Source organism: Haliotis rufescens, unplaced genomic scaffold (assembly GCF_023055435.1).
Source record: "Haliotis rufescens isolate VD_foot unplaced genomic scaffold, xgHalRufe1.0.p SCAF_1, whole genome shotgun sequence".
Taxonomy (NCBI): Eukaryota; Metazoa; Mollusca; class Gastropoda; order Lepetellida; family Haliotidae; genus Haliotis; species Haliotis rufescens.
Genome location: NW_025963779.1, coordinates 78,042,834 through 78,049,039, shown reverse-complemented (window position 1 = coordinate 78,049,039; position 6,206 = coordinate 78,042,834).

The window sequence follows — 6,206 nt, the reverse complement described above, 5'->3', positions numbered from 1 at the left end:
GTTTGTTTGTAGCTTTGTTTGTAGTCTGACGGTCGACTGTAAACAATAGAGTCTGGACCAGAAAATTCAGTGATCAGTTACTGTATGATGAGCAAGAACCCATGTCGTCGAAGTATAACGCCACGCTGTCAACCAAGACACTCAGAAAGATCACCCGATCCGTTAACGTAAGAAGTTATGGAAACTCCCTGTAAAGGTCATGGTTTGGGATAACTTCGCACATATTGTTGACAAGCAACGTATAATGTCTAGTAAATTCCTGGGTCTACCATACACGGTCTGGCATGACGTGACAATGATGAGGAGACCGCGTCTGTACACTATGCAATTCATCTGCTGATGCAGACGAGCTTCAATGATTAATTCAGGTGTGAAGCTCTTCTCCAACAACGACTTCTTTATACCCCAAAGAATTGTTACATCTGGATAGATATGTTTAAATTACGAAAAACCTTCATCACCTAAAATATATCGACTTTGAAACATCTATCCAGATTCACTGTATATTTGAATAGTGACCTTTTTATATTATTTCGTTAAAGTGTCTAAATCATATCATATACATGTATATAACATATTATATAACATATGATATGTATTCAATTAAGATCAAGTGATAATAAGAGATTTATACACTTTAACGGAATAATGTAAACAAGTCGCTTTTCAAATGTACAATGAATCACACACGCACGCACGCACACGCACGCGCACGCCGCGCACTTCACATAAAAGGCATTAAAAAGATCAAGGTGGTAACATGCTTTAATAAGTGATTTGGACACTTTATATGTTACAGGGAATATGTCCAATACAGGGACTATGTATAATCCCTGAATTGACACTTAATGTGGTTTTCTCATTTGTTTCTTTGATTTCCAAGTGTGGTGGGTAGATGATATGATGTTACTTATTTATTTTGGCATTGTTAAAATTGTCAGTCAGGAAATCCAGCAACTCACATCTCTGGGTATCTGGTTATTTCTGAGTAGAGTTACTTTCTGTTTTAATTAATTGCCAACATCCTTCAAAATTTGTGATAAAATTACATTCCCGAACTTCACCTTGGAAACAAAAGCCCTGTTGATTCGAGAATGTAATTCTTCTTTCAATTTATCATGAGGGACAGTTGTGTAATGGATGGAAAAGTAAAAAATGCTTCAGCTTGAAAATCCTTTGCAAGATCCACATGTGATTAACTCCTCTTATCTCATATATTCACTGATTTGTCCTTGCTTGATTATTGTCAGAATTATTCTTAGTAGTTTTGACATGGATTTGGTGGTACATTGGCTGGACGCTGCAATTGGTCTCTCTTTATATGGATCATTACGAAGCATAGAAATTCAGTATAAAACAAGAATACGTCTATGTTCATACGTTATAGAAATTCCACGAGTACGTATACATATACTGAACAACAAAAGTTCCTGTGACATTGAATACGATTTCATGCAAAGTTATTTTTTTTACCAAATCTGAAACAATTTCGGTTTGCAACAGATAAAAGACTTCTGTAGTGTTTAAATGGTTTAATTTGCCATACTGATATCAGAAAATGCCGAAAAAAACATGAACATGCCAAAATGTCAATTTACAAATCAATAGCGTGTGTGTCCATCTCTGGTTGCGATGCAAGCTACACATCTTCGTCTCATGGAATGGACCAGGCGTCGCACAAAGTCCTGTGGGATATCTGTCCGTATCTGCTGGAGCATGTTTCGAAGTTCCTGGAGTGTCTGTGGAACACGTGGTTGACGTCGAAGGCGACGATCAATCTTATCCCACATGTACTCGATTGGTGAGAGATCAGGGGAGCGAGCCGGCCAGGGGATGATATTCACGTTGTATTGTTGAAGAGAATCCTGAAAAGTCGAGCAATATGAGGCCGGGCGTTGTCATGTTGAAAGGTAATGCCTGGACCATGACGACGCAAAAACGGTAGAACAACAGGGCCGATGATCTCGTCGCGGTAGGGCTGTCCATTGAGATTTCCCTCTACCATTATCAAACGGGTCCTCTGTCTTGCTGTAATCCCACCCAATACAATAACGCTGCCGCCCCCGAACCGATCTTCTTCCATGACACAATGATTGACGTAACGTTCACCTCGACGTCGGTACACTTGAATCCGTCCATCGCTGTGGCTGAGGTGAAAACGAGACTCGTCAGTGAATAGAACTTGTCCCCACTGCATGGTCGTCCAGCGTAGACGCTGTCTGCACCACTGTAGACGTGCTTGACGGTGGTTTCCTGTCAAAATGGGACGTCTGGCGGGTCTTCTGGCAATCCCTGCACATCTGTGGCGACGACGTACGGTTTGTGAAGATATTCGTCGAAGGCCAGGGATGCTTCTCGCAGTCACTGTTGCTGGCTGGAATCGATTTCGTAGGTGTGTTGTTCGAATCCAGTTTTCTTGTCGATTATTGGTTACGCATGGCCTGCCACTCCGAGGATGGTCTCTGACTGCATTCATCTTTTGCTTACGTTGTCATAAACACCAAATGGTGTTTCTGTGGACGTTAAATTGTCTTGAAACATCACGTTGACTCGATCCTGCTTCAAGCATACCAATGGCTCGCAGACGCTCATTTTCAGACAGGCATGGCATTCCGTAATGTTGAACAATTGCGTAATTTTGTCGTTTTTATGAGTGGTTGTTGTCAGCACGATGCTAAACAATGCATATGGAATCCCGTTAACGCACATGTTTTTATACCCATTCTTGGGGAGTGAAATGCATGGGGCTTGCATAAAAGTCAACTTTTGCATGGAATGCATGCTTTTCTGTAGCAGTTGCGTTGACTTGATTCCATACATGTACTACAATATTGAAAACCAAACTTTACTTGTTTGAAAAATACATAGAGGTTATCACGCGAGTGTGTTTGGGGATGGTTAATATCCTGCATTAGGAATAAACATGATTGTATTTAGCAAGCCTTGGCGAGCTAAATACATAGTGTTTATTCCTAATACAGGATATTTACCATCCCCAAACACACAAGCGTGATAACCTCTTTATCATATAATGTCATTCTTTAATTCTGTGCTTCGAAATCGCTTTCCCTCTCTCACAAACATTACCGAAACATTGCGACATTTCCTGGAATGCGCGCATTAATATTTATTACGTCATAGGGTAAGTGACGTGTCAGTCGGACAGTGACAGTAGCCAATATAGTTCCAACTGAAATCTGTTTCTTATGCAGTGGCGAAGCAACATATACGCAAAACAGCAATTGTTTTTAATTGCCTTTCAATCCATCGGTCTGTCCGCTAGAGTAACTGCCCTTTGTCAAAGGGAAGCTACTCTTACCCTAGTCTATGAGACGTCACGCCCACGGTCAGACGTTGTTGACAGTCGGTCTGTCCTGTCATAACGTTAAGAAGTGTAGTCAGATGTACACACAGCGACAAAACGAAACACGGTAACAATTCAAACATATTTCGGCCAAATCCAACTATTTTCGTTTGTGGAGAAGGTTTCAAGCCGCAGAGGTCTACAAGCACAGATATGGCTACTGATCCCGCTTTGGCTAGGCCTCGTGCCCTCGCAAAATTGTTTCGAAATTTATATCTCCAAAGTTGCCAAAACTTATAAAATGCCTTATCTACGTCACAGTTAGACACTGATTTTCAGTATATTAGACTGTTCTTTTGATAATGATAGCAATTATTCGTGTAGTTTATCCAGATTCCCGATGGTTAATTCTGACTCGATCGCCGAATGACGAGGGCGACGCCATGTTTGTTTATAAACAGTGAAAGTAGTTCCTACTTGACCTTTGATATTTGCATCTCTATCCGCATATGACCCCAACGGATATCGTTTTTATCCGTTGGCTTTATCCTGCCGAGAAACCTACCCATTATATGATAACTAAAATATTGGTGACACGGAACTTTTGTTGTTGAGTACAAATGGCTTTTTATGTTGGATTAATAGCTATCCCACCAATGCCGAGATCCTTTGTAGACAGTTCACATTATGTTGTTTACTAATGAAAGTGAAGTTTGTAATTCAGCAAGACTTGTAAGAACTGAATTTTGTGACAACAGTAGTCTTTTGTACTTAGGTGTTTTGTGTTTAGGATTCCTTCCAGCAACCATGGATTCGATCCACCCAGAAAAACATTAAACTTGTTCATTCTCTCGGTTTGACCACGTTTCAGCATATTAAACTTCAATGGCAGCTATGTCTCAGGTGAAATTATAGTCCAAACTGATTTTGCATTCTGGGAACACTCTCAAATAACTGTGGAGGGGACATTGATCAGTTATGGAAAGTTCATCAGTGATGATATGTCCTGCAGGCGCATAGCACAAGCGGCATTTTTGCCGGTCACACTTTTGCTGTACAGTTTGCAGGACGTCTCTGAAGTTAATAATTTGGATGTTATGGTGTTGGTATAGGGGTATGGTAAAATTTGTGCATTGAGATTTTCAAGACTTGGGGGGATTTACTTTAAACACAATACGTCTGAAGGTGCGTGATGAAACTTTTCAAATGAAAAGAGTGATAATCAAAAGAAATCAGAAAATGCGCTATCGTGTCACTGGATGTTCTGGTCCATCGATCACATGATTGTCTGGAGTGTTTACAGGCTGCAGCCGCATGGCAGGGGTCCTGCTGTGCGGCGTCAGGCAATATATACTTACTTTTCTATGCAAATTGTGTGAGTGAGTGAGTTGTGTTTAACGCCGCTTTTAACAGTATTAAAGTTATATCACGGCGTGTCAGCTTAATGTGGGAGGAAAGCCCGAAGTGATGCAGGTCTCAGACGTTAACCACTTCGGTGAAACCCACGAGCACGGGTATGGTGCTGACAAACTTAGAAACAAAATCGGGGCGAACCGGGATTCGAACCCACAATCATAGGTTTCTGGCGTGCCCAAGGGACGCAATTCTGCACAGCGGCAAATTGTGTGAAGGGCAGGGTGTGCTTACTTTTTTCGAGAAGACCTGGTGTCATCACTGATTTTCAGTGGTCCATTCTTTTTATAGCTATTTTGCTTTTTACGCCAACTGGAATCTGTTTCGGAGGATAATCAAGTCTGGTTATCCACTTGCACTGATTTTTTTATTTTCAAGACTTGAAGCGATGGTACTTCTCAAGGTGTTTTATGACGCGTTTCAAATGAAAATAGTGATAATCAAGAGAAATATGTATATCTTTGTGAAACAACCTGTTACAACCTGATACTAATGTTTGTTTGTTGTTTAACGCCGCACTCAGCAATATTCAAGCTATACGATGGCTGTCTGTAAATTCATCGAGTCTGGAACAGACAATACAGAGATTGAAATCATGAGCATCGATCCACGCAATTGGGATACATGCACCAACCAAGTCAGCGAGCCTGACCACTTGATCCCTTTAGTCGCCTCTTACGACAAGCATAGTCGCCTTTTACGGCAAGAATAGGTTGCTGAAGAGCTATTCTAACCCGGATCTTCACGGGTCTAGACACTAATGCACACTCTGATCTACTGACTGTATCTAGTAGGTGATGTTACTGGATGACCGACAGACCTATTCCTCTGTGTTATAATGGAATAGAAATGCCCGAGGAATCTTTAAAATAGCCCCTGAAATAATTTCCCTGTAGGGGAATTTGACCTCATGTGTCTGCGAGACAAGCAAACACTATGGCAACTGACCTATGCGAACATGTGGTTCCGAAAGAATTTCATCACGTTTATTGAATACATCGCACTCTTTACCTGATTGCCAGCACCAGGCCCGTGCTTCAATGATCCACGTGTAATGTTGCAGAAAATGATGTTGAAGGTGGTGGTCATTGTAAGTGGCAGCATGTGAACGAACCGCTCATACAATTTTGCGCTTTGGGCAGTAGTCTGCGGCAGGCAGAGCAATAAGAGTTCCCCCTCCCGCCTCTCCTCCATCTCACCTCCGGGACAAACGACATCCTTAGAACAGTTTCGTGAAGTGACAATTTCTGGAAATCTGTCTGTATATAAGAGCGAGACGAGGACGATTCTTGGCCTTCTTCGACTTGACTTGCGTCTTGTCTACATGCCCAGGGTGCGGACGAGATTGGGCGGACTTCATAATATCTAGTCAATCTCAGCTCATCTCAAAATTTAACAACACATATTCACAACACCTTGTCACTCTCAGCTGATCTCAATATTCCACAACAAATATTCACAACATCGAGTCAATATCAGCTGATCTCAA